The sequence below is a fragment of the Acipenser ruthenus genome, chromosome 15 (assembly GCF_902713425.1).
Source record: "Acipenser ruthenus chromosome 15, fAciRut3.2 maternal haplotype, whole genome shotgun sequence".
Lineage (NCBI taxonomy): Eukaryota > Metazoa > Chordata > Actinopteri > Acipenseriformes > Acipenseridae > Acipenser > Acipenser ruthenus.
In genome coordinates this window covers 29,693,759-29,717,048 of record NC_081203.1, presented here as the reverse complement: position 1 = coordinate 29,717,048, position 23,290 = coordinate 29,693,759, and positions in this window count along the sequence as shown.

Below are 23,290 nucleotides of genomic sequence, written 5' to 3'. Positions count from 1 at the left end.
TTTTTTTCAGAAATGTAAAGCACATAAATGATGGATAATACTAAATCATTTTCATATAAGTCATCTAGGGGAAAGGTGCTTGTTTTGTTTGCATACCAGTATGCATTGAGCTGATTGAAATTGGTAGTGCCCGAGGCACTGGAAGCACATTTAAGTGTAGACATTTATGTCAATGTGATGAAGACTCCTACAGCCAAATTAAGATATATGATAAACAAATATATATATATATATATATATATATATATATATATATATATATATATATATATATATATATATATATATATATATAATATGGGAATTCAAGGGGGGGTCTAAATCTACTATTAGATTTGAAGATTACTGGATACACAACTCTATAGTAAGTACAGGAACACAGAGAGCAGGATTAAATCTAAACTGTGGAGGTTCAATAGTAATTATAAAGTATGGATATGGCGGAACCATAAACTTTTTGTTTTTTAATTCATGCCAAGGTGTCACAGGGGGTAACATGCAAATGCAGCCCCTCGGTTCTTATTCGTTTTAAAGAATGCCTGTTAAACAGGACCAGGCAATGCCCACCATCTTTCATCTGTCTGTGTAAATTAATGGCAGTAGATATCGGAACATGATTTTAGTTCTATGTGGTGTAGATCTCTACACAGTGGATTTCTTACAGATTTCAAAACATATCTCAATGTGTGGTTAAATGATGCTTTTAATAAAACTGAAATAAGATGACAATGTGTTAGGACGTGTGTATCCTATCAGCTGTTTTGAACATTTAGCCTACTGAGAACTCATTCTGTGTGATTTTGTCCCATGCAGTAGCAATACATTTGTTCACAGCTCTTAATAAATGGTGCCAGACATCATCTTTAAACCCTGCAGTAAGCTTTTTCATTATGGGTGATTCAAACTTTATTTAAACACTTAATAGCTGTTTTATAATCATACTACTTCTACGTGAAGAAGTGTGTGTGTGTGTGTGCGTGCGTGCGTGTGTGAGTGTGTGAGTGTGTGTGTGTGTGCGTGTGGGCGTGCGTGCGTGTGTGCGTGTGTGTGTGTGTGAGTGTGTGGGTGTGTGTGTGTGCGTGTGGGCGTGCGTGCGTGTGTGCGTGCGTGTGTGTGTGAGTGTGTGGGTGTGTGTGTGTGCGTGTGCGTGTGCGTGTGTGTGAGCGTGTGTGTGTGCGTATGTGTGAGCGTGTGTGTGTGCGTGCGTGTGTGTGTGTAATCATGAACCAGTACAATTGGCTTGGTTTGTAACTGTACTTGGGTTAATGTATGACAGTTTTGTTATCATTTTTACATTTAAAATGTTGTTAGCAGTGTAGTCTATACAAATAACACATATTTGTGTATGAAACCTGTACCACTGCACGATATATTTTCTAATACAACTAATTCCAACATTTTTAATCACTACAGAACACAGGTTTGCCATGGTTAGAAAATAATGTGTTATAACCATAATAAAACTTAAATTACTTCTACTTACAATAAAATCTTCCTCTAAGTTGAAGTCAATGTTCAAAAAATATTTTATGGTACAAAACAATTTTATATATTTATATTACACACATTATCCAAATAAAATAAACTGTTACATAATCAGGCTTGCCGATATTGAATTTTTCTATTAGTGGCCAAATTTTGTAAAGTGTTTTGTAAATATTTTGTACAGTTACCCTGTATGTGGTTTGTTTCATCCAGGGATATTTGTTTTACATCATTGTGATCCATAACTACCCCACACTCCCCCCCGACAATAATACACATATGATATAAGAGCCAACAGAGACAAGGTAATCATGCACTGTCTAATATTTGTCAGCATTAACTTATATGTAGCGCATCAGGATTAATAAACATTTAAAGATCTAACAGCTGAACAAAGGAGAAGCAGAGGTGCTGCATCTAACAAGTGAAAGCACGTGAAGAGGCAGGATAGGATGAGTAATGTTTATACTGGCAGTTATGTGTATCAGTGGATTGTAACTTGGATATGAAGTCTTTTATCTCTACTATAGGTCACTGGTTTGAATCTAGCCAAGATCAATAGTGATCGAACATTGAAAAATATCATTGCTGTTAATGTTTTGTTTGAACTCACAATAAAGTGTCTCATACCCCATTTACACTTACAACTTATAGAATGGTGGTTATCAGCACTGTTTTGGAATATGTATAGTAGATTTCACTTTAGTCATATAGAAATCAACCAACAATTAGATGATAAGTTATTGTTAACTTTCTTTTCTCTAGCTTTCTTTCAATTGAGAAATGGGTAGAGAAGCTCTTAAAACAGTGGTTAAATTCTGCTTATATACTGTAGATGCAAGATGCAGTGTTAAGGGTTGGTTTGAATTTGCTGTATTTAGAATAACCCTAATTTAAATAAGTAGCAGGGGGAAAAGAGCACAGGCATTGTGCTAATGAGAGCTTTCCCTCGCAGCTCTTGGAGCCCCCCTCAATCTTGACTTCAATGTGAAAATCCTTGCTAGTCCTTGGCCTCTCTCAAGAAAAGGCTGTCAATTATGTAATTTATAAAATGAATCCATAATTATAATCCTCAATCATAAAAAAAGTTAATTTAAGAAACAGTTAAAAACATTTTTAATCAACATATGAAATTATAGTTAAATTATAGTGGAAGCTGCGTCACATTTTTTCTCACTTTTATTTTTAATTTCTATCCATTGAATTAATTCCTATTAGGAAGGCCTTGTTAAACCATATGCTGCATATTGGCTCTTGCTGCAGACAAGTGCCAGCAGGCTCACCCCCACATACCTGTCAATGGTAGTTACTGTTCCAGCATTAACTTGCTAAATGGTCATCTTGCTCTGTTCTTCCTCTTTCTGAAGGCAACTGTGAACTAACCACCAACTGTTTGTTTTTGAGACATGAAAACTCCCAAAGGATCATTAAAATACACACATACACAGAGACAGATAGCTATAATGTTAGGTCTTATCTTTTAACAAGCTAGATCAAATAATATTTTTACCAAACAATTGATACTATGAAATTTATTTTCCTGAAAGTACTGTATCACACTCATGAATTGCCCCGAGACCGAATGGTAAACTATAGATTAGTATAAAAATACAACTGAAGTTGGACAGAGAGTAAGGAAACTGTTCATAGCAAAGCATGGGCATTATTGTGGTTAAACCCAACTCTTAACAAGTCCACGATCCATATGAAATTTAGTTTGCTGCCTGAAAAATGTAGACTTGAAAGAGAGCCAAAGGACACCTAGCAAAAAAAGATTTGCAATAGTAAACACTGTTCTCACAAAAATGGAATTCAAAAGGTTAAAAATAAGAGCATAGTAAAGCACAGGGATAGCATGTTAATAATCTTCTAATATTCTAATAAAATCTAACCCTTCTTTCATTTTCAGTCAGCAGACTGAGAATATAACGAATCACATTTTGTTTTCACACAAGGTCTGTATCCCTCTTAGCAACTCAGCAATGGATTTGGTATCAAAAATAGTGTTTAGAAGAGTGCATCTTTACATAAGCTTGGCCTTCAGTTAATCATGATATAAAAGCTTGATTGTGATACAAAGATTATTACTCACAGCTCAGAAATGCGCCCAGGGCAACGAGACACTTAATTCTGCTATTTTAAGAGTGAGGTTTCTGCTAGGTGATTTAAGGTTTCTTAACTCTTATAAATGTCCTTGGCACCTCCATACACACCTACGGTATATCAGTCATTTGTGAGAAATTCTGTAGCATATTGCTAAACTCCAAAACAAAAAATGATTAATATAAGGTTTTTGACAAAAGTTTGTACACTTAATTTTATTTCATGTTGGTTATCCATTTTCAAAAGCAGGTTAAACATGTTTTGGCCAGAGTTAACTAAAAAATCTTCCATTTCATACAGGTCAGCTTGGGAATCAGTGCAAGGCACTGTAGCTCCAGGGGAATCTCATGATAACTTGATGTGATGGGTCATGCATGAGGTGAATCCAGTTTATATTCAGCATTGAATAATGTAAAGTATATGTATTTTATTTAAAAACCATTACACATATATACTTTAGGATTTCTTAGCCCTGTTTAGCACATACCTATTTAAAGATCTATTTATAAAACATATATAAATAAGTTATTAAAGGTTGTGACAGTTATTATTAAGAAATAACAGATTATTACAATAACATTTAATGACACTTTAATAGTCATATAAAGTAATTAAAAGGTTTTTTTATAAATGCCTTATGTAGGTTTTCCACCAGTGAGTGTGAGCGTTGTGTGCTGTATATTATTATGTATCACAAGTGTTATTATATTCTGGTTACAGAAGTTAAGCGGCTCCATAGTTCCATGTTTGCTAAACCTGTGTAAGTAAACAGGGATTGGTAGATTTTAATGATGGGGAATGGAGGATAGAGAGGGAGGTGGGGAAGGGTTTGGTAAGTACCTAGCTTGTAATTATGAATAACCGTTTGGTGTACTCACTTGAAATACATCATTTCTGGGGGCCTGTATACTTGATATGATATGATATTTTAAAGTTTTAAAGAAAATCTCTCATAATAACCCCCATTGTGTATCAAAACACTTTTAAAAAGGCTTTATTTATTTAAACAGTAACTAATGTGTACAACACAACGAGTCCTTGTAAGTAACATTAAAAAACATTGTGCAAATTATTCTTGAGTCAGAAATAAATTCCGAAATGCATTTCCTTATTTTTTATAGACTTCATAACTACCAAAAATTGTTTTTTCTAACTATGTTAAAAAAATGTAAATCTGTTTAACCCATTTGTACTTAAATCGTTTACTAATCATCAAAACTTTGATCTGAAGTCCTTTACACTGTTGCACATGAATTGAATTTTAAAAGACGTTTTAATGGGAGATGAGAACAAACATGTACTGAAAACTAATTTATGTTAAAGGATCTGCTTTTGATACAAACCAGACAATAGGGCATTGTTTTTCTAGGCTGCACATCTTATAAAATTGTACTCTCTCTCTTCAAAGCCGTCAGCTTCTTGCATGTCCATGACAAACACAGAAGCAAATATTTATTTAAAGGGACCAAGCTCAATTCAGCACTGTTTGCAGTAAATTTATCCCATGTGGAAAAGATCATTTCATTCCGTAAATGCAGGTTACACCCATTAGGAACTCATTGCTATAAACTGTTATTATAATTACTGTCTAAAATGATTTACAACACATTTATAGAAGTATTAAATACATATATATATTTTACATCTTCTTAAACTAAATTGGGTCACCCGTGTTGAATACACAATATCTTCCTTTACATTCTATTCATAACATTGAATTACCCACCCTCTTTGCCAACCTTTAATTTATTTTGATGCTTTGTAATGTCAAACTGTAAGTACTTTTAAGGGAATGTGGATGATTCATACATACAACAAAGGTGTTACTCCTTTCCATGGTGCAATGGCTTTTATTTAACCTGCCACTAGAGTTACTTGCTTTGCACTGAAAAGTAATATCTTAGGGCCAGTGCCAACCTCTAGCAAAAAGATTCTACCACTGACTCATATTGTTCTTCTGAAAGGATGAAACAAGCTTATTAAGACCCTGTCCACACTACATAACCGATCTCGAGAACCATACTCATTTTAATGAATCCAGCTCAAAGCGTCCACACTAAAGTACCAGTTGCAGTTCCTAGCTGCACCATGCACTGTATTTTATGTTTACACCCCGGTAAATAATGTGTGAGTTTCGTTTTGAACTCTGAAGTTCTCCTTGACCGATTTTATCGCTCCAGATATCAGTGTGTCTTGATTTCAGCATCTGATCACGTTGCTCAATGATCCACCATTTTACAACAAGCCTCAGAAATTGTATACGGTACAGCAGCAATGATAGTCCTTCTCAACTCCTTCAGACACCTGTTTTGAGTACTGTATTTGTAATGTCCACATGCCAAAACATATCAGAAAGCATTTGGGGATATTGGAGGATATACAAAAAATGTAGCTCGGTATTACGGCATCCACACTTCTGACAAACCACACTACCTGATCTAATTTAGAACCAGACTCGAGACTACCCACTGAGGTGATCTCGAGTCCGGTTCTCGAGTACGGTATTAAACACTGCGTAGTGTAGAAGCTAATCATATTTATCACTTTTAAGCCAGTTAATGACAACTAATACGGTTTAAAGGCATAGTGTGGATAGGGCCAAAGTGTTACCTCGTTCTGGGGGATTTTCAATTTCAAACTAACTAACACACCTGTGTATCAAAAACAAGGAGTCATTTTTACAGTAAGTTTTCAATTAGGACCTTCTAACGCATATAGAAAATGAAAGAAGGGGCTATTTGTCATTTACAACCACATCTGTAATCCAAATGAGTATCTTTAATTTCCTTACACTTCTTCACTGACCATGTTCATATTTAGTAACATAGAATGAGTTAACAATATATACTGATGGGAGATGTTCTCTATATTATATTCTGTACGATCAAGGTGAAACCCTCCTCCAACAAATGCATATGCATATAGACATGGTAATGATTACTTGCAAAGTCTTCTTTTTTAATAGACAAGATAATTGGCTATCATTGACCCCCCCCCCCCTCCATATTGTGATTCAAAATGAAAATGGCACAGAGCAGATGCCCAGCTCCTGTTCTCAAAGCACTTTAATTAGAGCAGGGCTTCTGAACCTAAGGACCACAAGAATACAATGAAAAAAGAGCAATTAACGCTTGTGCAAGCCCCCTTCTATCCATCTGTCATATCGCAGGTGAAATGATGATAAAAGATCTCAGTCTCCGCACACAAAAGACTGGGCTGTATGGAGACCCTTATGGTCTACCCCCACCCCTTTAAACTTCCCTATTTTCTACATCAAAACTGTCTGGGAGCTCTTGAATTATTTTGGGGGTAGTTGTGCATGCAGCATGCCTTTTTCTTTTTTGTTTCATTTTATGAAATACTAAAATAAGCAGTGCAAAAAATTTGCACAACAAGGCTCATGGGAGAAATGATTATTCATGTACAGTATTTCTTTTTCTTTTTTTAAATGTGTTATGCTAGCTTCTTTTAATTATCCAATGTTTAAATCATGATGACGCTTGGCACCAATCCACCCAAAGGTCAAAATTGCATTATACCTCCTTCTGCAGAGAGCTGCTAAGGGCATGAGAACATTTTCAGCCATGCCAAATATAATTCTGGTTTCTGAAGCAAAGAAGCCAGACAAAACAGACAGGTGTATGGTGACACACAGGGTACACAGCTCTGTAAAAGTATTGTAACTCTTACAACATAGCCTCTTAATAATAATAGCAGTCCTCAGTGTGTCACAGTCTTTAAGTAACAGGATGGATCCATCACTAAGGTTCTGTCTGTAGCAAAATGGACACAAATCTTTACATTTTGGAGCCCCGTGGAAATCTGTAACAAACAGTCACACAGCTTATTTTTCATTTTTTGCTGTGATTCCGAAAGCTTTTTTAAAATGGTCAGAGAGCTAAAGTCTGATGTTATATTACACTTCAGTAACTTAAGTCTATAACACATTTTAATAAGCCAATAAGCTTTCCTCTTTATATCTCTTAATTAATGAGGCTCCTGCATGTCAATATTTTCACACTACAGGCACTATAAATATATAATCTGTTTAAGTTTGTAATTGAGAAGAAATGATACCTCTGTCACAGAGTTCAGCCTCTCAACTGGGGTTATCAGTCTTCCCAAATAGGTCTTAAGCCCTACAGTAGTTAACTTTTTCATTTTTTTATTTAATAAAAATAGGGCACGTCTATAACATTTACCATACGTATTGTCTACATTTGAAATGCTGAGTAGGGCCTCTGGTTTCCCATTGCTATGGTGAAGTGGAATCAGATAAGATCTGTCTATATTCGATTATCAGAATGACAAGTATGCTATGCAGCAACTACTCATTAAAATGTCTTGCTGTAAAGCTATTAAATCTGCAACAGGGTCCCGTTCGTACCAGATGAAGTATGAAACAAGATAAAAAAAAAAAAAAAAACACCTTGACAACATCTTTGCACTTGAGAAACAGGGTGAGCTGTTTTTGATGTGATCTATAGGATGTTTCATTAATAAAGAAAATAACACCATGCTTGCCTCAAAATAGATGTGGGGATATCATACCCTAGGAGACAGATGGCAACATTGATGTATATAATATTTAACATACATTTTCTATTTGGTTGAGAAAATGTAACTAAAAGATATTTTTTTAAACAGGCTTTATTTGAAAGAAATGAGCCTTGTAAGATTTGCCTCTTTGTCTTTAAAGTTAGTAAAATAAAGATTCCCAGTGTGGAGGTTTACATTCCAAAACATAAATAGAAGACTGTAACAGGGCGAGCAGCCCTGTACATTGTTTGTTTATTTTTAGATCGGGGTCTCCCCCTCCGCCCCTGTGCAGTGTGTTTTTCTTTTGTATTTAGTTTTATTGTATTATATTTATGACGGCGTAGCGCCGTGTTTTGTTTATTTTTAAAACATGTCCTGGCAGAGGCGAGATCGGTGCTCGTCCTCTGCCAGGTGTAATGAAAAAACTCGTGCAGAAGGTGGCCATCTCCCGAATTAATTAAGTGATTAATTTAGTTGCTAATCGGGAGATGGTCACCTGAATATAAAAAGCCTGCAACTCTCCAGTTCAGGGTGGGTGATAGAGACGGAGAGCGAGAGCGAGAGCGAGAGCGAGAGCGAGAGCGAGAGCGAGAGCGAGAGCGAGAGCAGGAGCAGGTTTATTTAAAAACGAAACTAAAGCATAGCCTACAGGAACAGTGACAGCGACTGCCCAGCCTGACCTGTATGGTTTATTTATTTTGGATTTTGTGTTCGAGATTTGTTTTTGTTTACACTTTTATTTTGCTCTGTGAGCAAGTGTTCTTTTGTTTAAATATTTATTTTATTTTTGGATTCATTAAATAAAACGGCGCCCGCGCCACTGCACAATACCTTTTTGTTTTTGTTGTCCCTGCTTCTGCCGTGACGTCACCACTCGTCCATTCCTATCACACGTGGTGTCCTGCGTGGGATTGCAGCGCCTCCAGGACGCAGGCAGAAGAGGGTACTGCAGGTTTTTTCGTTTTTTTTTCGTTTTTGTGTGTGGAGAAAAGGAGTGGAGGAGGATGGGAGGAAGGAAGATGGGAGGAAGAAGGAGGATGAGGAGACAGCAGCCGCTGCAGCAACAACAGCAGGCACAGGAGGAGATGAGCTGGGAAGCCCTCCTCCATAGCATAAGCCAGCTGAGTTGTTGCTGCATCTGTGGGGAGCGGGGGCATTTCCCAGTTAATTGCCCCCTCCCTGAAGACTGGGATTACAGCTGCTGGAGGGGAGACAAGAGGGAGGAGTTGGTGCGTCCTGCGCCTGAGTGGGAGGAGCCCGAACGTCCTGACCTGGAATGGGAGGAGCCCGAACGTCCTGCGCCTGAGTGGGAGGAGCCCGAACGTCCTGCGCCTAAAAGGGAGGAGCCCGAACGTCCTGCGCCTAAAAGGGAGGAGCCCGAACGTCCTGCGCCTAAAAGGGAGGAGTCGGTGCGTCCACGGCCCAAGAGGGGGGAGTCGGTGCGTCCACGGCCCAAGAGGGGGGAGTCGGTGCGGCCACGGCCCAAGAGGGCGGAGTCGGTGCGTCCACGGCCCAAGAAGGGGAAGGCCGAAGGTCCACAGCCCAGGTACCTGCCAGCAGAGGGGGAATACCTGCTGGTGCCATCTCCATGGGAGGACTGTGAGTCGCTCCCATCTCCGCCAGCAGAGGGAGCATTCCTGCTGGTTCCACCTCCATCTCCATGGGAGGACTGTGAGTCGCTCCCACCTCCGCCAGCAGAGGGAGAATACCTGCTGGTGCTACCTCCGTCTCCGTGGGAGGACTGTGAGCCGCTCCCACCTCCGCCAGCAGAGGGAGCATTCCTGCTGGTTCCACCTCCACCGCCCTGGGAGGACTGTGAGTCGCTCCCACCTCCGCCAGCAGAGGGAGAATACCTGCTGGTGCCACCTCCGTCTCCGTGGGAGGACGACATGTTGCTCCCACCACCACCACCAGCAGAGGGAGCATGCCTGCTGGTTCCGCTTCCACCACAACCAGCAGAGGGAACATGTCTGCTGGTTTCCCTGTCGCCGCCTGAAGGGGAGGAGCCCCTGCCGCCTTGGCCGCCTGAAGGGGAGGAAGCCCTGCCGCCTTGGCTGCTTGAGGGGGAGGAAGATCTGCCGCCTTGGCCGCCTGAAGGGGAGGAAGCCCTGCCGCCTGAAGGGGAGGAAGCCCTGCCGCCTTGGCCGCCTGAAGGGGAGGAAGCCCTGCCGCCTTGGCCGCCTGAAGGGGAGGAGCCCCTACCACCTCGGCCAGAAGGGGAGAAGCCCCTGCCGCCTGGGCCGCCTGAAGGCGAGGAAGCCCTGCCGCCTGGGCCGCATGAAGGGGAGGAAGCCCTGCCGCCTTGGCCGCCTGAAGGGGAGGAGCCCATGCCGCCTTGGCCGCCTGAAGGGGAGGAGCCCCTGCCGCCTTGGCCGCCAGAAGAGGAGGAGCCCCTGCCGCCTTTACCGTCTAGAGGAGAGGAGCAGGAGCTACCTCTACCTCCACCACCACCACCATTGGGAGAAGTGGAGCTCCTGCTGCCGCCTTCATGGCCAGGGGCTCCCCTCCCGCCGTCAGCATCGCCTTGGGTCGCCTGTGTCTCCCTTGCGTCTCCTAGGGTTGCTGCCGGTCCTGCGTCGCCTCCCGAGGGTCCGCTGCCGTCGCCTCCCGAGGGTCCGCTGCCGTCGCCTCCCGAGGGTCCGCTGCCGTCGCCTCCCGAGGGTCCGCTGCCGCTGCCGTCGCCTCCCGAGGGTCCGCTGCCGTCGCCTCCCGAGGGTCCGCTGCCGCTGCCGTCGCCTCCCGAGGGTCCGCTGCCGTCGCCTGGGGTCGCCAGGGATCCTGCTTCACCTGGGGTCCCTACACTGTGGTCGGAGCCCCATGGAGGGGAGCTGCCGGCCATCAAGAAAGGGGGGGAGGTCAGGAGACCAGCTCCCCCAGCCGCACTTTCGCGGCCAGAGGTCATGTGGTCGGAGCCCCACGGAGGGGAGCTGCCGGCCATCAAGAAAGGGGGGGAGGTCAGGAGACCAGCTCCCCCAGCCGCACTTTCGCGGCAGGATATTGTGTGGTCGGAGCCCCACGGAGGGGAACTGCCGGCTATGAAGAAGGGGGGGGAGGTCAGGAGACCAGCTCCCCCAGCCGCACTTTCGCGGCAGGAGTTTGTGTGGTCAGAGCCCCACGGAGGGGAACTGCTGGCCATGAAGAGGAGGGGGAAGGTCAGGAGACCAGCTCCCCCAGCCGCAATTTCGCGGCAGGACAGAGTGTGGAGGGAGCCCCAGAAGAGGGAGCTGCCGGCCACAAAGAATTGGGGGGTGCTGGAGATTCCACCATGGCCACCCCCCAGAAGCAACTTGCTTCCCCCTCTCCGAGGACATTGAGACTGAGGGGGGAGGTGGCCGTTGGGGCCATGTGTGCTTCGCACAAGGAGGGGGATATGTAACAGGGCGAGCAGCCCTGTACATTGTTTGTTTATTTTTAGATCGGGGTCTCCCCCTCCGCCCCTGTGCAGTGTGTTTTTCTTTTGTATTTAGTTTTATTGTATTATATTTATGACGGCGTAGCGCCGTGTTTTGTTTATTTTTAAAACATGTCCTGGCAGAGGCGAGATCGGTGCTCGTCCTCTGCCAGGTGTAATGAAAAAACTCGTGCAGAAGGTGGCCATCTCCCGAATTAATTAAGTGATTAATTTAGTTGCTAATCGGGAGATGGTCACCTGAATATAAAAAGCCTGCAACTCTCCAGTTCAGGGTGGGTGATAGAGACGGAGAGCGAGAGCGAGAGCAGGTTTATTTAAAAACGAAACTAAAGCATAGCCTACAGGAACAGTGACAGCGACTGCCCAGCCTGACCTGTATGGTTTATTTATTTTGGATTTTGTGTTCGAGATTTGTTTTTGTTTACACTTTTATTTTGCTCTGTGAGCAAGTGTTCTTTTGTTTAAATATTTATTTTATTTTTGGATTCATTAAATAAAACGGCGCCCGCGCCACTGCACAATACCTTTTTGTTTTTGTTGTCCCTGCTTCTGCCGTGACGTCACCACTCGTCCATTCCTATCACAAAGACACAGCATAATAATAGACTGGTTACCAAGTATCTCATAATTAAACCAGCAACACGATGAAAGCAACAATCCCAACACAAGGCACCGGCTTCACAGCTTGTTTGGTTTCATGACATAATTATAGGTCATTTGAACAAAAATAAAACATTTTGGAGAAGCAAGTGTGTATGTACAGTAATTTGACAATAAGCAGTCTTAGCAATCAGCTTGTTAGTAGTTGTTTCTTTCTGTATTTTTCAGTTCTCACGTTTTACGTTCCTCCTCTGAACATTCGATCAGGCCCAGGCACAGTCTGCATGTGAAGTGATTTGGCAGGGAATACTATTACTCCTTCCCTGCCGACCTAAAACACCCATGCACGCCAAACATTCATACATGTAAATAATAATACCATGCCACAAACACAAAATCCATATAAACACAGGGGCGGGGTGTACCCCGTCACTTATGCCCCCCTTGTGCGCAGCACACATGGCCTCAAAGGCCTCATCCCTCTTTAAAGGCCCAAAAGTCTCTGTCCAGTTCCTGGCCCCTGACAGGAGGTACTAATGGGCCCACTGGCAGCCACGGTGTGAGGCCCTCCTCCATTAACAATGTTGTCAGCGGCAATGCTAACATTGGCAAGACTGGCTCCTCTAGCAAAGGCAAATTTGGCAGCGGAAATGCTGCCAGTGGCAACGCTAGCAGTGGCAATGCTGACAACGGCAATGCTGTCAGTGGAAATGCTGACAGCGGCAAGGTTGGCTCCTCCAGCCGGGGCAATCCTGGCAGTGGAAATGCTGGCAGCGACAAGGCTGGCTTCTCCAGCAAAGGCAAATTTGTCAGGGTAATGCTGCCCTCAGCACGGGACACTCCGGCAGTGGCAGCAGCCACAGCACTGAAGGACCCACAGGCGGTGACAAACAGGCGTCCCCAGGGTTCTCCCTGTGGCGCTGGAGGCTCGGGATTCTTCGCCTTCCTTTGGGGACGGCCGTATTCGGTTCGGTATTTGGCCGAATCACAAAAACTTGGATTCGGTGCATTCCTAAAAAATACGTCTGACACTAGTAACACCCATGCTGTTGACTTGCAAAGCTGTAAGTAAGCAAAGGATTGTGGGACATTGATGTCAAGATGTGGTGGTTTACAGGTATTTGAATCTTTTAAGCATAAGTGTTATTTTTTGTTCTATTTATCCTCTATAACTGTTCAGATTATATACACTTTACATATTGTGATTATTATGGAATTCTTAAAAAAGGTACAACATACTGTAAATACACTTTCTGTTAGGGGGATAAATCTTCTGTGAAACCTGAGGCCTTTGTTAAATGCCTGTTTTGTAATGTATTGCAGCAGTAATAATGAAAACACCTTTGTTACACCAGGGAAACTGCAATCGTATATATTCAGCATGTACAAATACCAAACCACTGTTTTTTGTTTTTTTTTTCAATCTTTCTGCTTGGGAATATTGAAATAAGCATTCAATCTGATTGAGAAGCAAGATTTGCGAAAGGTCAACTTATCTCCCCAACACATATGCAAGCAACGTGAAAAAAATGCACTACTCAGACAATAAAAGCACAGATTCTATCATTAAAAAAATAATAAAGTACTGTAAAGTAGACTGGTGTGTAATGTAATGTTCAGTGAGGGAAGCATTTTACTTATCATCTACTGATCATGAGATTGGGGGACATTGCTCTGCCCCCATACGCTGCCTTTTTGTTCTCTTTTCAAGTCAGGGTCCTTTTATCATCTAATTTGGCATCGAAAGGGGGAGGTGAACAGCTCAATGCTATTAGCTTGAACCAAGCTCAAGCGTAATCAGATGTAGCAGAGGTTCCTTTTTTCCAAAGCCCTGTCTAAGGTCACATTAAAATGTAAAAGGGCTCTTCTTTTTTATTTCTCAGGCTGTACAGAGAAAAGAGGTGAGGTGGGAGAAGGGAGGTTCAGGCTCAAAGCCTGGGAGTTTTGGCAATGACCATAGGCTGAAGACAAAAACAAAAGCAATGCCAGGCCTTTTCAATTCAAAGTGAGAGATCTAAGGTTTCAGTTCAGTTTGCCCCTCAGGCATGGAGGCTGGCACCACAGGCTTTGTAAACCTTTGGAACAGGTCAGACCAGCTTTTGTCATGGCTGTCTTAACCCCTTTGTGCCTACGAGGACCAAATGTCCATTAGCCGTTTTTCTCGCAGGAGACGCATTCGTTTACAGGAGCAATGTTTCTGAATTATGACACCTGCCATTTGACATCCCCCTGAAGACAGTTGCAACATTTCACTGACAATTTTTATTTGTATTACTTGTTACATCTCAGGCACTTTGCCATCTCTTTCAGACATCATTAAAGGGATACAATTTCATCCAGAAACCAAAGGTATCATTTGTAACAAGTGACTCATACCACACAAGTACAGTCAAATCCGCAAATGTGCAGCCATGCCATTTACATAAGTGTACTAAAATCTTGGTACAAGACTTTTAAAAAAATCTAGTACAAGACTTGTTTTATGTTGCTGAAATACAATTATTGTGATTATAAAGTAAGTTGGACCATGCTGCTGTAGGACTTTTTTTTATTAACATACCTGCAATCTTTCACCTTACCTAGGGTCATCATAGTTGGTAGCCATCTTCGTTTCAACATGCAACACCTCCCCAACATCATCCCCAAGGTTCAAGGTTCGAATACAAGAACCCTACTGTGGGGTCATGGTGTAAGCCAGCGGTTCTCAAACGTTTTGGGCCACAGTTCTCAAACTTTTTGGGCTGCACCCCCCTTCCTCTTGTCTGTGGTACTTGTGGAATACTGTATGCAACCTTCTGATTGGTGGAAGTATTATTGGCGATCCAAATAGCCAATAAAGCCCAAATAAAGTATCCACCCATTATATGGTATTGCCTAGGTTAAGATGTGCGCTGTAATTAAAAAAAAAAAAAAAAAACCCTGAACCTTCTCACACACCCCCAGTTTGAGAACCGCTGGTCTAAAGTATACTGTTAGGGAGGGAAGATGCAGTCTCCACTGGTTCAGTAAAATAATTATTTATGCACATATTGTTACAAAATAAACTATAGATTATTTATTTATTTATTTATTTATTTATTTATTTATTTATTTATTTTTTAATAGCCTTACAAATTGCAGGGGGTAATCAATCTGCTATTCCCCTCCTTACAGCTATGCTTCTGATTATACCAATGCAATGAGGAGAATGTTGGCAGTCATTACACCCTGCAGCTGGGCTGCTACATCAAGTGGAAATGTAGTAAGCTGCTCTTCTCTAAAGACAGCATAAAAGTGTTTATGGGTCGGCATTTAGCAAGAGTGCCACAGCAAACCCAAAGCTAAGCTGTTATTATTATCTGGCCCAGATAGGCCTCACAGAAAAGCAGACCCTGTGAACACACAGCTGTCCCACACAAATGAACGGCAACAGCAGGAGCAGCTGCCATGTTTCATCTTTCTGGAGGTAAAAAAAAAAGAGAAAAACTTTTGGGGGATTTTCACACTTTTAATTTAATATTTCATCTATCCTATTATACACTGGATAGAGACTGCATCACTGGCAATGTCTGTGACTGTGAACTGATAAAACCATGATTGTGTGAAACCTCTTGGATTTAGAACACAACCTCTTCAAACAATATTTCTTTCGCGGCAGAAATGACCAGTGGGACATATCATTTAACTGTGACCTAAGGTGGCCCCTTACTACAACATGCACCGCCAAGATTACAACAGCAGACAAAACAAGCACATTCATACATAGACTCCTACACAACTGGTATCTCAGTCTGTGCTATGAGGCTGGCATTGAAGGATGGGAGGTGTGTCCAAAACAGTAAACACTCTACTCTTCACTCAAGAAAAATCTGTGTGCTGGACTCACTTGAAATCTGTTCACTTTAGAAAAAGTGTCAGTCTTATGTGATGTGAACTGATCTAGTAATGCATTCCCCAAGGAGAAGGCTCAATGTTCCAGTGTTGCTGTTGCATTTCACTTCTATAAAATGCATGCAATGTTTTATTGCAAAGAGCTGAACATTACGGTACCCATGCATTATGATTTTTAATGTATTGGCATCTCAGTCCATTGAAGAACCAAGGGCTTGATGCGAATCAGCTCAGACAATTGTCTTGCAGTCAATTAAAGAGTGGAGCATTAGGTATATGTCTTTTTCTGAGGTCAGTCTGCAGCACAGCAGGGCTATAGAGATTGCAGACCATTTCCCTTTCCCTTTAAGGTATTTGCTATGTCTTCTGTTACGTGGTATTGGTTTCTAAGCAAGAATTGTATTAGAAATACATTTAAATAAAATGTTAAAGAAAAATATATCAGCTGTAATTATTTTTGTATTTGCAAGCTCAATCCACATACAAATCTGAAGTTTCATAGAACTGCAGTATTTTGATGTTTGATTGGCAATACGATTATATAGGGTGTTAATATAAGCAATTGCCTTACAAGTAAAAAATAACAAAGAGAAAAACCCAGCTGAATTGTGCTGACTTCTAAACTAAACCTTCAAGACAAAAGGCCACTTCACTAGGAGAGTATACTGGAAGGCAATAGCTGTGTTTTATCTGAGCTGTCACTCCCAGCTCCAGACACTTCTGTCCAGAGTTGCTGTAGGGAAGGTGATGGTGTACAGACCTTCACCTCAGGCAAACACTGGGTAATGACAGGAGATTAAAATTGAGGCAAAGGGATTAATTCATTGCAAATGAATTTTAAAATAGTTTTTAGGATGTTAATGTTAGCTGCAACCCAAAAATGAATTGACTGTGGTGTTCCTTTAGGCAATAATAACCACAATACTATAACTGAGGCTTTCTTTATTTTTGATTGTTTTTGAGGTCCAATATAGAATCAGATAAACTACTTTAGTTTATTTAGAAAAAGAGGTTCTGCTCATTATAAAGGAAAAAAGCCTACACTGTCTGAAACCCAGTTAGGTTTGTTCTATGTGAAATATTATTTCAGCACCGCAGTGTGTGTGGCCACTTTTAAATACTGTACCTCGACAAACTCTTCGCTGGAGGCCAACTATTCAATCTAATATTTCAAGGAGATAGATATCGGCTAATCCAGCATTGCCTAAATGAGTAGATCCTCTTAGACTAAAGGGAAAATGAATAGTGATTGGCATTTGGATGTATTTTCTGCAAGACAGGTTTATGCCTATCAAGGCCATCTGGTACTAATAGAACATCAATTGATGTGAATAGGAACAGAGACCAATTTGTTTTCTCACTAGGGGGCTTGAAGCTGGCTGGAGTGTCCCCCTCAGCAGCACAGGAAGAAAACAGGTCTCTGCACTCCAAGCTGGATGGCACTAACATGACTGTGGGGAAGCCTGAGGCTGCTGATGTCCTGCGTCCTGCCATCCAAGTTATGACAGACAAGTGGACGGAGGCTGTAGTTATGAAGTGTGCTGCTGTACAAAATATGCCATGATTACAAAGTGCCTGAACTCATCTCTCTTGTTAGAAATATGGTTTATTGTAGTTTCAGTACTACTGCTAAAATGTGTGTGTGTGGCAGGGAGAAGGGGTTAAGTATTCATTGTTGTAATCAGCCAGCTGGCGGCATCATCCCATATCATGGTCCAAAATACAGTAACTAATGTATTATTTAATATGCCTGATATAATATGTGAAAATATTAAGTTGCTAATAAAATGTATCATTGGTTAGTGAATTTACCAGACAAATTAAAGGATTTTACCTAGCAAAACATACTAACAAACACAAACATTATCTACATAGACACCTAATAACATTCTTTTCTTCTTTTAATAAACCTTATGTTTGATTTCTCACTGGATAATGGTGCTTTTTTTCTTTTAATAGATTCATTGCTGACACATGAAAGAGATGCTGCATGTTTAAGCACTGATAAAATATGACAAAGGATCTTTTGATTCAGACCTTTTTGACTTGGCTCCAGAAAATCTTTTTTTTTTTCTTTTTAAAGAAATAGTAGCTGCCCGGTTGCGTAAATCCCACCCCCAACCACGGGAGCTACTCTGTCTTAATTACCTCAGGACGGGCGAGTAGCCCCTAAAGCAATCATCTTTGTTTGTTAAAACAGCCATTATCTCCTACAGTAGGGTCCATAAATAAAACATGGCCAAGATTACAATGTCATGTTCCTGAGGACTCCAGACCCCGGGAACTGATCACAACAGAAAGCACCAAAACATCCCAGAGCGATGTAACACAGAGGAAAGAGGCTTTCTTTCTTTATCAGCTGCAAACCTGTCAAGCCTGAATGATCTATCAAAGACCGATTATAATATTGAAAGATGTAAATAACCTTTTCAGTGGTTCAAGATAGGATGTTCGCCACATAGGTCAATTGATTACTTTATTACATATTTAGGTTTTTAGAATGTAGATTTTAATTTTAAAAAACACAACAGACAGGGCGATGAGTGGCTTCGCTTAATAGGAGGCTCCTTCTGAAGGTACCAGAAGGAACCTCCTATTAAGTGTACTGTATAAGGTGGATATATGATAAAAAAAAAAAGTGTGGATTGCTATGAAACTTTCATTAGGCTTATTCAGTGCTTGAATAAGTTTTCATTTTAAAATAGGCAATATTAAATTAAATCATGTTCTTACCACTCGTCTTATGTTGGCTTTAGTGGCTGAATTGAGATATGATCTCTTGGCTTAATATAAACAGATTCACAATCACGTAGACTACATCCAATCAAGGGAAGGTAGGCACAACAATCTCAATCCGTTTTGAAAATGGCTGCTACCAGTGCAAAGTACTGTAGTAAAATGGATCACTAACCCAGTGATGAACGAAGCACTTTCTATTGTTTTTCAACACTTACAGCTAATACTTATGACAGGATGAAAAAAAGGAGCAATGCATCCTTGTATCTACAATGCAGTGGATCATTTAGAATAAAACTTTCTCCCTATTTCACTTTTTCCATTTCTAAAGCTTAACTTCATTGTCTCAAACCTTTCTTTCATCTTAAGACAAAGATTTATGTAAATCTTCAGTCCCTGCGTTAATGCGAGGAACTGTGCGAGAAATAGCATTCCTAAATCGTGGTATTGTTGTTGAAAATGACAAGGCAGCCTCTTAATCCCACAATGCGATCATCCAAATGTGTCATAATGCTCTGTGTAGGCAGGAAAATCTGAATATCAAAAAGGCACTGTGCACCTCAGGAGCAGTTTTATTTCTTCAGAGTGCAGTTTTAAAGAACTTACCCTTTTGTCACTTTTATAAAAAAAAAATATAAAAATATGTGGTTTGATTGATTGCAGCTGTTTGTAGTTGTCAAGAGAAAAAAAAAAAAAAAAAAAAAAAGGTACCGGCAGCCTTTTCTGAGACTCTATTTAAAGTTAAAAACATTGGTTTCTCATCAATAGGGTTCTGGGTGTAGTCATGAAATAAAACAAGCATGATGAAATGCAGTGTATTTTTGTTCAGTGTGTCTGTGTGTGTTTTCCTCTCTCACCTACTTGGAGAGGTAACACTACAGCTCCAAACCAGCAGTTAGTAGTATAGCAAGACAGTTAATACTGAACCCCCCCCCAGCCAAGCAAGGGGATCTGACTTGAACGTTATGTCACATTCTTAAAAAATCTGGAACTGACTCTTGACATGCATCAAGGCATTCATGGATGCACACTGTTGTGTGGACTAGGCTGTCCCTCACAGTAACCATCAGGACAATTGCGGGACCTTTACAGAAAGAGTGGGCTTTGACCACTTAAAATAATGCACATGACACAACCATACCAAATCGATTGGATAAGGACATGACTGCTTAACAATAATGATATTAATTATAATAATGGTCTTGGGAATCCCCTGATTTGCCATGACACCCTCATTGAGCGTGCCCATTGAGACTCATTCTGTTACTTTAATTAAGTGCAGTCCCCTCTTAACATATCTATTTGCTGTAGGTGCACTGATACAGCCTTTCTTTATGAACTGTATTACTGCCTCTCATTTATGATCTTGCGCACCTTCCTGTCTATTGGCAATCTTAATTATTACTTGAGATGTGGCAGATTATATGACTAAGCAAGTATCCTTCTCAGATCATTTCTGCTTGTACTTCCTCTAAGACCTTTGACCTTCAGGTATTCAAATTGCATCTTCATTGTATCCTACAGTCTTTGAATAGCAGCGAAGTACTGTACCTTTCTTATTTTGGTGTCACCTTCTTATATTGCTTCTCAAATATGGATGTTGTTTTTAATGTTTTTTTGGACAAAGAAAAGAACGTACCATATAGGTTATTACTCTAGAGTTAGCACTCTTCTGTACAGATAAATTTCAGTTTTCAGAAGTTTTGTTCATTTCTCCATCCTATTATCTGTACTGCTATTACTATTTGCCCATTTCACCATTTCTAATTGCGGTTATTGGATTACAACATTTTAAGGAATTGCTAAACTGTGGTTTAAGTGCATTTTTTAAATTAAATTCAAAAGTTTTTGTGATAACGTATACTGCAAATTTAGTTAACAGTGTCTTTTTTTTAACAAAAGCTTTATTTGCTTGGTTTGTAGAAATGATTATTAAACACATTTAAATTACATTTTTAAAATGACATGTAAATAAAAAAAAATAAATGATAGCCTGTGTGGGAGAATAAGCGTTCCTAGATCAAGGAACTGTGTATTTGTAATCCATGACCTTGAGTCTAAGATGGAATGTGATAAGAGTTATGCTGAAGCTTTAAAAACATATGAACAAAATAACTACTTCACAAAGCAATGTCTGGAGGAGAAATAAAAGAAAACTCATTGTGATTCATATTAAATTCTTAAGGTTTGTGTTCTAAAACTGTCAATGCATTGCGTGTCTATAGATGCAGCTTTTAAGAAACAGACAAGACTGGCTAAGTTTGATCAGAAAGTTTAATGTCCCATTTATTTTTGTAGCACTTGAAACTGGAAATAAACACTGTGTTTTTTTTTTTTTTGTAAAGATTATAAAAATGAAAAGGACAGACACTGGTAAACCAAACTATGTGACGTACAAAATGAAATAAAGCGAGAGCAAAAGAGAAAAACATTCAAAAAGCCACAATGAAATGACCAGCGGCCATCTCAATAATTAAAAACCAAAAAAAAAGTATAAAGCAGCTCTGTTGTTTAAACAAAATACATATATTCAAGAATAATAAATAGTTCAAAACATATAGCAAAAAAGATGTGATTACAAGAATTATAAAAATAAAAAATGTGTCACTTTGCAAATGCAAAGGTTTTGCTTTGCAGTTGTACAAACAAAAGAGCACCATTAACTGAGATTATTGAATTGTCTGTGATCACACAAAGCATGACAAAGGATGAAAGCCTGAACTTGGACCTTTTGATATCTGTAATTTCAAGTAAACCTACATGTGCGAAGTACAAGCTTCCGTGTGTGTGATTGCATGTGCTGGGACAATAGAAACATGTTAAACGAAGGGCTAAAACAAGATTGTAGGGATGTCATGCATTTTGTGTTCTTATGGCTCCCTCTTTTCATGCCTGTGAATCTTTTTCATAGCAGTCTAGCTGAAACAAGACTTCCCCACAGCTAAGCTTCCAGTGCCATTTAACTAGTCTGTGAGTTTCAGTGGAATGCATAGAGGAGATGCCTGTCAGTTTTTTTCTCCCCATGCTGAGATAATCCTCCCTGCAGGGCACTTCAAAGAGAAGGGTAGTCGAGGATATGGTTAATTACAGAATCTCCTTGCAACTGATGCCAAATCAAGACTTACCAACAGAACGATTGAATTTGGTCTAGCCAAGACTAATTGTGGGCTCTGGCCTAATTTCTTTTTCTGGTTTCCTATGATCGTAGACAAGAAACATGCCAGTAAATCCATGTGTTTTTATATAAAGTACCTTTTTGCAGCACTAATGGTTTAGAAAGTGTAAATTATTGAACCAATACTTCAGCACAACTTTTGGGAAAGTACCTTATGGGGTCTGATCATGTTTGGGTGAAAATATTGAAGTGATTGCAGATCTGATCAAACAGTAGTGTAAATGGGTCTGAATGTGTGGCCCGTCAGGCCCAATTTAGTTTGAAAATCCAATAGGGGCGATATGCACCTATAGTTAACTGCTCCTTACCTTTCCACCCAGGAGTCATTCCAGGTTTTATAATGATTGTGCCCGACTAATCCCCATATGTTTACATATCCTGAAAATGTTATTTTCAATAAGCAATACATTTCTAAAGGAAATATCTTAACTGTTGTGCCACAATTGTATTTCATTTTTATCAAAGCAGTTAACATTGCTATCTTTGTATCAGTGATTGGGTTTCAAGCAGCCTTGTAAAATGGTGGTGATTATAATGAATTTCATTTTCTGATAAAGAAAGGGTGACAGAGTGTGATATCCTTTGGAGCTCTGCAGAATGTTTCATTCTAGTGAGTGATTAGTACCTGTAAACTGGAACATGTAAGTAGGAAGTACAATATGCAGATCAATCGAACAAACATATTTCTTTGTGTGTTCACTTTGATTTTACTTTTGCTTAATATGAGTTGGAGTTATGTCAAGTTAACAGAAAAACACTTCTCAAATTAAGTTGCATAAACCATGACAGTGACATTAAAGTGTGTTAAAGATGTGCACACCAAGACGATTGCTACTTTATCAGTCAATGATACATTGGTACTTTATGCAACACGTTTCCAGTTGCAGTCTAGTAAGTGTTCCAAACTCAGAAAATGTTTATAAGAGCTGTGACTCTTGTGTGCACCTTTCATGGTTAGCTTTGAAATTATAGGAAGTACACTTGTATTGATGGTTTAATGATTGTAGTGTAGTGAGAGACTGCAATAACTGCTACTTCTCAGCTGAGAGAGGTAATGCTAAGTGGAGACACCTGCAGTTCCCATATTACTCAGTTTGCAAGCTTTAAGAGGTACAGATGCACATTCAGAGCAAAGCAAAATCTCTAAATACAACCAAATAATGTCAAATAATTCAGAATAATTATTACAGATTTGCTACTGAATGTTGACCTAAAAATATAATCATATATTAGCTCTGCAAATCAATCTGTGCAAATTTGTTCTAAATAAAGGATGGATGTCAACAAGATTGTGACCAGATTTTGCCTACAAAATATTGAACAATAAAGCTTTAGGGTTTGAAGTGAATTTTGAGATACCAGATGTGTGA